The 12,418-nt window shown below is 39.3% G+C and overlaps 1 protein-coding gene across 4 annotated transcripts in view; it reads right to left on the reverse strand.

The window, feature by feature from the left end:
* The window catches only part of Sick (sickie), a 310,825-nt gene that overhangs the window by 47,605 nt on the left and 250,802 nt on the right, over positions 1-12,418 (reverse strand). The gene's annotated exons all lie outside the window — the stretch shown is intronic.

Raw genomic sequence — 12,418 nt, forward strand, 5'->3', positions numbered from 1 at the left:
CTGTCGTCGTCGGTGGAGGACATGTCGTCCTTTGACTCGAGGTCGTCGGAACCCTCGGTACTGGTCAGATCTTGCTTCAAGTTCAAGGAGTTCTTCAACGCGTTGCTGAGGAAACTCGGCTTGGATTCGTCGGTTTGGTGAGTCTCGCTGGACAGCGACTCGCTGATAGCGTAGAGGGACTCGGTGGACTTGGTGGAGGAGGTTGTCGTGGAACCTGTCGAGTGTCTCGAAGTGTTCTCGATGGACGATGATCGCGGTAGCAATTTTGGCGGTAGCTTACCGAAGTAATTGGGTCTGCTTCTCGGTACAGTGAAGTTCTTCATCGTCTCGGTTTTCTCGTCGATCTCCAGTTGCTTGTCGGTCTTCTCGGTGAAGTTCTCACCGAAATCGGACGATATGGGTGGCATGGGAGCCATGTCCCTCTTTCGTACGTAGCCATAGAGGTTGCACGGTCGATCGAGGAGCTCGCCTTTCGCGATCTTATTGATCACCCCGTAAGCGGAGTTCTTCGAGTTCGAGGAGGACTTCAACTCCTCGTAGCTCTTGTCGATCTCGGCGATGTTTCTGTTGATGTCCTCGATGTACTTGGCCGTGGTGCGGTAGAGATCGCCACTCGGAACGTAATTACCGTCCACGACGACGATACGACGATCTCGCCTCGACTTGGACAAACTGTTCGGGACAGCGTAGATCGGTTGTCGGTCTTTGGTACCGTTGATCCTCCTGGCGCCAACCGGGACGATCTTCTCGAGTTTCTGGTCGCGTTTCGACGCTTCGAAGTTCCTTTTCTCGTTTTTCCTCACCAGTTCGGCGTTGTTCGGGTAAACCTCGATCTCTTTCGATCGTCTCGAGCCAGGATCGAGGACGATGGTAGCTCGAAATGAATCCACCGATTTCGAGGACTCGTTCGGACGATCCTTCTCCTCGAGAATATTGTTCTTCGGTCGAAAGGTGTGCAAAGTGGTTCGATCGTTCTGCTGGTAGTCCTCTACGGGTACCGTGTCGTAGACGCAGTCCTTGGTTTCGTTGTTCCGGGGACAGAAGTCTTGTTCGGCATCGGTAGCCTCGTTCCTACCGGTGAACGTGTTCAGTTGCCCGCGACAGTTCGGCCGTTGGTCTTCGGTGTGCCGTATCGAGCAATTCTGTAGGCTACCGCGACCTGGATCGGCTCTACCGAACGTGTTCAATGTCACCAGCTTTCGATCCTCGGTCAAGTTCGTTTTCTTCGTGTCACGTAACGTACCGTAGTTCTCGATCAGGAGACAATCCTTGGTGAAATCGGACCACCTTGGCACCTGGTGCAGATGATCGTTCGAGACTATCGGGAAGTTCGAGAGCCGTGGCAGAGCGTACGGGCCCTCGACTTCCTTCAACAGCTCCTCGGAGTCGGATCTGTAGACGGCCCGCGGTCTGCTGCGACCTCTCGACCTTATGGTCGCGTAGCCGTCGTGGACTCGACGCGAGCACACGTTCAGATCCATCATCGATGGGTTCACGATGCGTCCGACGGGATATTTGGCATTCCTGCCTCGACGAGCTATCGTTAATCACCACATACCGCGATAACCGAATGTCCTATGATAAGTCCCGAGATGCGTGTCTCCATTTAATCGGTTTTTCATCGGGACACCGGCTGCTAGGGAGGAACTCTCTGGAAATAATTCACTGATCGTTATTTCGGAGTCGTTCGTATGGAGATCTTACGATCGCGTTCCTCTCGCGATCACGCTCGTGACACTTCTAGTATCGAATTCTCTTCGCGGTCCCGCGAACGAGTTACACCGAAACCGAGTCGTCGAGGATCGTTATTGAATTTCGTAAACGAAACTTTTGGAAATTGTAAAGGGACCCGTGGAGGTGAACGCAGCCTAGAATCGACGCTAACGAGGACCACGATTGATAATCTCTGCGCTAAGAGGGAGCATAATCGATGATCATCGATTTTCGCGAAACTTGGCATCCAGAGTATGGAAAAATATTAGACGCGTGTTTCTTTTATCGATCGAGGGATGTGTGTCTCTCGAATCGAACAAAGGGGCAAATTTTAACATTTTTTTAAATGGAAAAACGTATCAAATTGAAACTTTTTGTCCATATGTTCACGAAGACAGTACATGGACTTTTTAAGTGCAATTTTCTCCAATGATATATGTATAATTTTGTACACTGTTCTCGTATCGCAAATAGAAAATAAAATTCTTCGAACTTAACGACTACCTTACGTTACATCCCTTTTTTTCTTTTAATTAATTCCTTGTACAACTTGCGTGCTTCCAATGGAATATATACATATGGATACATTTCGCATTCGCGATATGGTCGACGTTTACGGAGCTGGGCTGTTTTTTCTTTTTTTCTTTTTTTTTTTACGAGAAATAAAAAAATGACAAACGACGTAGTTTCCAGAACTTGTTACGTCGTAGACGTCGATAACGCGTCTTGCGAGTAGAACTGAAATAGCACTGGCACGGTACAAGTCTCGAGGGACGTTTATTCATCGTTTAATGAACAAACGAGAATGTGTCGCACGAGTCGTTTTATCTAACGAAGATGAGGTGTGTTGCGAAACTGAACCGTAATCGTGTCACTGTCGCAATGTAATGATTATCAGTCGCATATGGTATTCACAGACACATAGTTCGAGTAACGTTACAAATAGCAGGTCGTGATTGGAAGCAGCTGTTACGACGGTATCATTGATAACGAAACTGGGTCTCGTGCGAGATGAGGTAACAACAAGGAGCACAGCTCCTGGATTCGTAATCGTTTAAAAATGATCCGAGCAATTTTATCGCAAATTGGCCCGTGTACACGATCGGACTACGATCAACGCGAATGGAGAACGTCGAGAAAAATCAAACGTCGCGGTATTCCACCGGAAAGCGAATAAACAAATGCGAAAAACTAACAAAGTACCGACTTATCTTAATTTATTGACCAAGACGACAGATATATTTCTTTATTGCGTCTCTTTATAAATTATGTGTTTCACAGTCGTAAAAAGATAGCGAGCTTCTGTAGAAAGAGTTGAGGAAAAATGACTTCTGAAACCGATGTTTAAAGAGCAAATAAATTATTTTGTTATCTGTGGTTGAGGGAACGAGTCCAGCAGAGAATTTTTCATTCGATGAAATTACATTCAAGTTAATTAAAAAATTAATATCCAAGCTACCGAATATCACCTGTCTGTATCATTGTTTTATGCTTGACAAAATTTTGCGAGCCTTCTGAAATTATTTTCAAGAAGTAAATTATTTTGAAATTTGTAAACGAGAGGAATTTCGGAGGAGAATTTTGTGAATTTATACTTGTGCTCTTGGATGAAAAGAAACGATCGATAACAGGTGACCTAAATATAAATATTCGTTATTTGTATTATTGTTTTACTTTCCAAGAAATTAATCCAGTGATTTGAATGCTAATTATGTCGAAATGTTCGATTGTTTGAACGTTCGTACTACTTTATTCCTGGGGCATCGACATTTTATTGAAGAAGTTTTTCAAGCATTATCTCGAGGGCATAAATTACATTTGTAATGTAATTTCCATCGGGTCTGATATAGGTTATAAAATCTCCGTTCATTAAGAAGTAATTATCGATTTTTATAAATGGATTCTTGCGGCGACACGGCAAGAGGGTTCATGCAGATGGCGCGAACAACGATGATAGTCTGTGACCCAGATCAACCAAGACGGGGCCTTAAGTCACTAACTAATCATTTATCTAGCGGTATAACAGTGCACTTTCTGATATTCTGGCCAGAAGTAGCTCAGACGAACGATTAGAAACGAATATTTGCTCATCGTAATGATTGTGAAATTAGCTTCCTAAATGAAAAAGCTATCAGTTCGTTTTTTACGAAGAAACAAAGTCTACATTTTAATTAACATAACGATCGAAAGATTTCAATGTCCCATTTCCACGATTTGGTAAATAATTTCAACGAACGTCAATTTTGTGAGAAATGAATTTTTTAAAATTTCTCAGAACCTTGACTCTGTCATCTTTGAATATAACTTGAAAAAATTCCAAGTGGTTCTAAACAATTTGTTAATTCCAACGATCTCGATACCGGGGGCATAGCACTAGATACGTGTTAGGTTTTGCAACGAGAACGAAACTTTCGTCCTCTTATTTCCAACGAAACGTGTCTCGTTTTACGAGGTCCCGTTTTTATGTCTATTGTCCTCCCTCCTCTCTATGTGGAAATTAAATGTTGATCTTTGTCGCTCGAGACAGCCAGCTGCCGTGTGGACTTTGCGTTTATAACGAGAGCGTAATTACAGTCGCGCGACACTGGCTACTCGCCTTGGTTTCAACTTTCAACACCGTCACACTTCAATTTAATATTGTGCAACTACTTGGAGCGAATGTCAATAAATTTACGGTAATAACAATTAATTGCTGGATCCGTTTTAGCGACAGTCGAGCTTGAAGTATAATCCACGCGAGATTGTAAAATTCGAGCGAATCGTTTGGAGCATCGTCGATAAAATTCACGATATCTCGCTCCCCGTTGCGTTAACAGCGAAAATGTGTACGACGACAATTATTGTAAATTATATTTGCAAACTTTTTTCTCCCGGTCAAATTTTCGATAGGATCGATAATAACCGAAATATCGATGCATTTCTTTCTATTTCGAATGCTCAGCACGAGGGTGAGTGTTAGGAGGGATTTATTTATTTGTTCTTCGAAAAATTAGAATAAATTTCGCACTCGAACGATATTTCCGAGCACGTGAGAGTAAAATTCTAGCGGTTGAAAATGATTTGAATTGCAGCCAAGTTAGAGGGACGTAAACGATTAAAATCATTATTCAAATCGTAGCACGTACGATCGTAATTATGAATCTCATCATAGCGATACCGAGATTAGGTACAATTAAGAAGAATCGTCTCAGACTCGATCTGTTAAATTCTAAACGACACGATCATTTGTCTTGAATTGCTCAAAGGTATCTCTATGAATGCACATCCGAGATTAGTTAGACTCCTCCTTTCAGAGTGACCATGTTCGGAATTAACATTGCTTATAGCGACCCCATTAATACGATCTGCAATTTAGCAAATAGCCTTAGTCTAGATTTCTTTTTTTTCCTCCGGTGTAACGAGTACCGATTTAACTATAACGTTAATTGTAACAAATCGTACGTCGTATCAGCTTTAATGCATTACAGGGTTAATCTCGTCTTCAACTAATGAAAATATATCCGAAGTGTATATTAACCTAGATCTAACTCGAAGTTGCAAAACAGAGTTGTTGTTAGAACAGTGAAACGATTTACTCTAGATCTATAAACCAATGAACGAAATTTCTTTACTTCCAATTGATCCACTGATGTAGGAAGAACAAACAAAAGTATTTTCTCAATGATATTTCGAATTTAATCGACGAAGCTTGTGAAAAGACGCTGTGTTTGATAGATCAAACGCATATTAAAGATGAATTCATCTTTCGATAAGGTGTTCGATAGATCAAACATATTAAAGATGGATTCATCTTTCGATAAGGTGTTCGATTGATCAAACATATTAAAGATGGATTCATCTTTCGATAAGGTGTTCGATAGATTAAACATATTAAAGATGGATTCATCTTTCGATAAGGTGAGCATCCCACCTAAGAAAGATAATCTTTTCTTATCTTGTTAGGTAAGGAAGGTTTATCCTTGTTAAACACGTACTGCGAAATTATACAAATTAAATTAACAAATCGATTACGAAACTATACGGATAAAACGAACGAATTGTTACTTTACGGATAAAACGAACGAATTGTTACTTTGCGAAATTGCTTCGTAGCGTAATTCGGCTATAAACGACTATTCTAATTTCTACAATGCGAATATTTAGGGACTCAACGCCCTTACGGTGTCATGAATCCACTGTTACGTTGCAGCAACAGCTGCCACGCAATTAAAACTGCCGTTCTTAACGAATTGTTCACGCACCTGCTTTCGTGTGCTCGATTCGATTCGGTACCAGTTAGGGCTGAATTTAGGGAGACTTTAATGCCACGAGCAATACGGTGGATCGAGACCACTTCTCTGCCGCGCACGTTTTGCAATTTAATGCGATTACCTGGTCGGTGGAAGAGAATGACTGGTGGTCGAGAGTATTTAAGCGGATGAAAATCAATTCTTGACGCGTATTGACTTGAATTCAAACGTACTCCAACGACGACCAACTCTGTCATAAAAGAATGCTCCGATAAAATTGATCGCGTTTTCCTTCGATCGTATATACTCAACCATGTTGGATACCTTAATGTTGTCTTTCAATTTCCATTGATATAGAATAATATATAATTCATGATATCGACACCTTAACGATTATTCTCGATCTCGATATACGAGGTAAAAATGGCGATGCAACCGAGAATAGGATTCTTTTGTAATATATATAAATAACGCAGATTCGAATTATTTTCTCCGTAAAATAGAAATATCGTTCAATTGGGCATACGTTTCAACGAGAGCTCTCAAATTCCTACAAGTGTAAAATTAAGTACTGTGCACTGGTCATAAGAAGTCACTTAAAAGGAACGTGGATCTGTCTAGTGGTTACAGGTGAAAATTTTACAATTGTAAAGATTGGACAAAACTATAAAAAACGAAGAAAGATTTATACTCAGATACACAGGTATATAATTTTCTTATCTGTGTTCTTCCAGATGACATTTTGTAACTCGTGCACAGTACATTCGATCAATTGTCCATTTTCAATTTCGCAAAAGAAAACAATACAAAATTGCATAACGATCTGTTGACTTAATTACTCAGAAGCTTCTTAAAATATTGTCATTAATTTCGAGTTACCATTCACCATCGTTTCACCCTTAGAAATTACTTATAATCATCATATCGGTACGAAACTCTCGTCTGTGTTCTTCCAGATGACTTTTTGTAATTCGTGCACAGTACATTCGATCAATTCTCCATTTTCGATTTCGCAAAAGAAAACAATACAAAATTCCGTAACGATCTGTTGACTTAATTACTCGGAAGCTTTGTAAAATGTTATCATTAATTTCGAGTTATCATTCACCATCGTTTCACCCTTAGGAATTACTCGCAATAATCGTATCGGTACGAAACTCTTATCTGTGTTCTTCCAGATGACATTTTGTAACTCGTGCACAGTACATTCGATCAATTCTCCATTTTAGATTTCGCGAAAGAAAACAATACAAAATTCCGTAACGATCTGTTGACTTAATTACTCAGAAGCTTCTTAAAATATTGTCATTAATTTCAAGTTACCATTCACCATCGTTTCACCCTTAGAAATTACTTATAATCATCGTATCGGTACGAAACTCTCGTCTGTGTTCTTCCAGATGACATTTTGTAACTCGTGCACAGTACATTCGATCAATTCTCCATTTTCAATTTCGCAAAAGAAAACAATACAAAATTCCGTAACAATCTGTTGACTTAATTACTCGGAAGCTTCGTAAAATATTGTCATTAATTTCGAGTTACCATTCAGCATCGTTTCGCGCGATCGAAATTACCCCCTCTTTTCGATACGGAACGAAGCTTTCTCGGTAAACGGAGTTTCACCAATTGTGAACCCGTGATTCGTGAAACGATTGTACAAGAAGATGTCCTCGATTAATCTCCGAGCAGGGTAAAGATACTTTCGTTCCGTTCGCGAGCATCAAGGGTAATTTATGCACGCGGACAGAATTTATATCTACTGTAATAAAACTCGTAACCGTTTAAAGACAAACCAGTTCCTGTGGCATTAGACGCAACGATTCCACCACTATTTCTGCAACCGTGAACGTTTACCAGACTCGGCCCATCCTAAATTCTTCCCGTTACCTCACGGGTTACCAATCCGACCTATCGAGACCAACGAATTATACCGACCGATTCACATTATATGCTTACGAATCCACACGGCGGAGTCACGTTACGATAATTCACCTCTTTAAATGGTAACGATTAGCATAATGTGATGCGGTAGCCACCGCGCGTGTACCACCGCTCCATAGAAACTTAACGAAGTGTTCCGCACGATGCGAGAAATGTGATTTTTATTCGTTCGAGCCGACTCGAACCACGACTTGTGTAAAAAGTGACGAATAATGGAAATGGTGGAAAAACATGGAACAACCGAGGCTAGACGACACTGCGAATCGAAAGGACCTTTCGCGCCGGGGTTGGATGGCTTTAAAGTGGAGTTTAGATTCCAAAAATTTTTAATGAAAGAGAAAAGTCGATTTTGGAGATTTCGAGGACATTTAACGTTAGAATTAACGACGATGAACGTATTGCTATTTGTAGCGGACAATCTTGAGGTATTTCAAAAAAAGGCGCTTCTTTTAACCTTACTTGTATTCCTCGGGTCTTTCTCGACCCATCGTGTATCTCTAATATATTACTTTTCTAGAATTAAAGATATTGTAACGATTGAATGCTCCTTGTATTTGCTTTTCTAATTACGAAGGTATGTTGGGAGACATTCAAGTTGCAAAGCTAATTTGTAAGATATTAAAAACAATTCTTCACCCAAAGAATTTATATAGTGTTAAGCCTAACTTACAACGGTGAACGTATTTGTATTTGTATCAGACTACATAGGTATCTTCCAAGTTAGATGGGGAAACTAAAATTAGTTGTATATTTTTATAATCGTTCATGAATATTGTAAGCAAAGACACCATTGACAATTGAGTAATTTTAAGAAGAAGTTTGAAACAAATCAAATTGACGTCTGTTTTACCATGACCTTGATTAAAAATGAAAATGGGAAACTACTCTCTCGTACTTGTGCTCAATGGTGTATTATAAATTATAATACAGTGAAAAGGAAAGAGATCGCAACACCATGAATCGGAAGGAAGTTTTCACAGGGTCGAATGCCGCGAGACTGGAATCTGAATACCAAGATTTGTTCGGTAAGATTAGAAAATTTAATTTTTGAGACTGTCAGGACACCTAGGTTTATATTTAAACGTTGCAATTGGGTCGAAGAAAGAATTGTGTTGGCCGATGGGGAAAGTTCTATTATTGAAACTCCCCACTTGCTTTAACCTTAATAAAAAAGTGAAAATAAGTGGGAGTGGAAAACTACAGCCTCTTACTTGTACTCAATGGCGTATTATATTTACATTGTAAAAAATGAAAGAGAGTGAGAATGCAAAAAGACATGCAACAGCCAAGGCTAGGCGACAACGTGAATCAGAATGTGTTTACGCGATCGTACGGGACTGGAATCTAAATTCCAAGATTTTTTTGGTAATATAAAAGAAGTTAATTTTTAAACTTTCGAGAACACTCGAGTGGTTTCTTCTTTGCAGTTAAATCGAAGACAGAATCATCATCATCATCTTCACTGTTTCGCTTCTGTACGATTGCGTATTGTACGCGTTACAAAAAATGAAAAAATGAAAAAAAAAAAAGAAATACACAGCAGCCAAGGTTAGGTGACATCACGAATCGGAAGAACGTCTTTACACGAATTAGATCGCGCGAGATACTGGAATCTGAATTCCAAGATTTTGTTTGGTAACACGAGAGAATTAAATTTGTTAGATTTTAAGGACACCCGAGTCATTTTTAAACCTTGCAATTGGATCGAAGAAAGAATTGAGTCAACCGATGGGGAAAGTTCTATTATTGAAGCCCCCCACTTGCTTTAACCTTAATAAAAAGTGAAAATGAGTGGGAGTGGAAAACTACTGTCTTACCTCTATTCACTGGCGTGTCACACCTTTGTAATAGGTGCAGAAAACGAAATAGAATTTTGGGAACCACCTCTGAAGAAAAACCAAGCAGAGAATACTTCTAAATTATTTCTCTAAATAATTCATTTCACCGAGACGACGAAACTTAGAAATTGTACAGGGTGGGCCAACTCGAACTGACCGATGTAAAATGCATACAATTTTATAAAATTATTCAATAATTTCAACCCGTTCTTGCAGTGGGTATAGCCATTATAAATTTTCATAAAATTCTTTATAATCTGTGAAAAAAATAATAATTGAACTGTACAAAAGTTACAAATTTTTCAAAACGGTCAAATTTGCCCACTTTGTATAACTATACAAAAACAAAAATTTGAAAAATGAACCGAATATCGTGTTCTTCGATCAATTCGTGTATCACGAAGCATCGTTGTGCGCAGCGTGAAAAACAGGGTTGCACATTGCGGAGAAATAAAAATGATGCAATTTGCTGGATCACGTAAGAACTGATTAACGATCGTGATACTAATCGAAGTGGCATTCTGACGGGAGGAGATGTCCTTTTACGTGTTCTCGGAACTGTGAACAACGAAAAGAATTCTTTCGTTGAAGCACGACGCGATAAATATCGGCTGAATTACGAATGCGTATCCATTAAAAAGGTAGTAAAATCACGCCGAATTGCATCGTTAACGCGAAAAATATTCAACGAGTCTCGATAATTAGAGATCACTTGGATCTCTCGCGTCGTCTTTCTTCTCCCCGTTCATCCCCCCTGGACTTAACGATTTACCATTTTACGTTCGACCGTAATGGTGTGTTCGTACCGTTCGTACCGTGAACGTAACTTCGAACCGAAACTTCCGGGGTGGCTAGTCAGGTGCAACGAAATCGTGGAAAAGAAAATCGCGAAGCAATTTCGCCTCGTTAAATCCATTCGACGTGCACAATGTAAATTAGATTCCCATGGAAACCGTAGACCCCGATTCTTCTATAGTTTGCCACGCACCGTGGTCAGAGAAATTACACCATCTTCAATTACTGGATATTAAAGTTTTTGCAAGACATTAAAACCAGAGAACAATTTATTACTGTCGAATCGATTTAGAGTTAGCTACGTTGCAAGCAACGTGTTCAGTTATTTCACGAAGTGATATCTTTTACGAAAAAAAAAAAAAATAAAGGAATTCTTTTTGTTTTCGGTACTTATTATTCCCCGACAGGAATGACCTTAATGATCAAAATTTAAATAAAGTTCGAATAAAAGGAGGAACTGATACGTAGTAAGCACCCCTTAGAGGTGTTTCAAGTACACTTTTGTAGGTATACGTAATGACGCTAATGGAGACAAATTGATACAAATATGGGATAAAGTTACAAAACTGCACTTTCGTTCGAAATAAAAAAGAACTAATGTAAAAAGTTTGAATACGACAAACATAAATATTCATCCAAGTGATTATTATAATCACCTGTGAATACATTTTGTAAATTTCTTTTTCCTGTTACTATATTAAGAAAGAGTATTTTACACGCTTCCTGCATTTTAGAAAAATCGAGGACGCGATGGAGAAGAATTCTTTTATTTAATCGTAAAATATTGCTATTACTTGCACTATATCATTATCATTACAAGCTACGAACAACGTAATGCCTTTTGTTTTAAATAAATTGTATTACGATTATTCATCGTATTATTAAAAATAAAATGAATAATACACTTTCCATTTTTTCGAATTTTGTACCTCTCTTCTTTCATTGCAAACGTCTACCCTAACCGAGACAACGGATCCATGTTTATAAACTCTGAAAATCGATAGGTGGAAAATTTATTTTAAATAAATTGTATTACTATTATTCATCGTGTTATTAAAAATAAAATGAATAATATACTTTCCATTTTTTCGAATTTTGTACCTCTCTTCTTTCATTGCAAACATGTACCCTAACCGAGACAACGGATCCACGTTTACAAACTTTGAGAATCGATAGGTGGAAAATTTATTTTAAATAAATTGTACTACTATTATTCATCGTATTATTAAAAATAAAATGAATAGTACACTTTCCATTTTTTCGAATTTTGTATCTCTCTTCTTTCATTGCAAACGTGTACCCTAACCGAGACAACGGATCCACGTTTACTTTGGAATCGATTCCAAACTTTGAGAATCGATAGGTGGAAAATTGTCGCGATTTTCATTTTCACCGTACCGTATTCCCCACTTTTCGACCGTATCGAAATTCGTGGCTCGCGACTAGTGGGACACCTTGTATGAAAAAGCAGCACAAAGTAGTTCGGGACACACCATAACTCGTTCGCGGTACTTCCTGCGAGCGGTATAATAACGCAGTCGCGTCTCAAGATAGCGCCCAAGCTCCCAGGCCAATTTCCATGGCATTATAAATAATCCAAACAGACTTTTCCATGCCCGCGGATATTCCTGTGGTTATTCACCGTCGTGAGGACAGGAGGTATAGCGCAGAAGGACAAACAAACGTTGCGCGCATGCTTTGTAAAAAAGAAAGAAAAAAAAAAGAAAGAAAGAAAAAAAAAATCCCGTGCGTGTTCCACGACGCTCGCAGCTTTGTCGCGACGAGCAGGGGACACGCATACGCGCGATGCAGGTGCATTCTCTTTGCAGGAAGACGCTCATAAATATTAATATTTCAAAGACGTCGATACGTCACGCCCGTTGTACGCAACGTCGTATC

This window comes from Ptiloglossa arizonensis, chromosome 2 (genome assembly GCF_051014685.1).
Source record: "Ptiloglossa arizonensis isolate GNS036 chromosome 2, iyPtiAriz1_principal, whole genome shotgun sequence".
Lineage (NCBI taxonomy): Eukaryota > Metazoa > Arthropoda > Insecta > Hymenoptera > Colletidae > Ptiloglossa > Ptiloglossa arizonensis.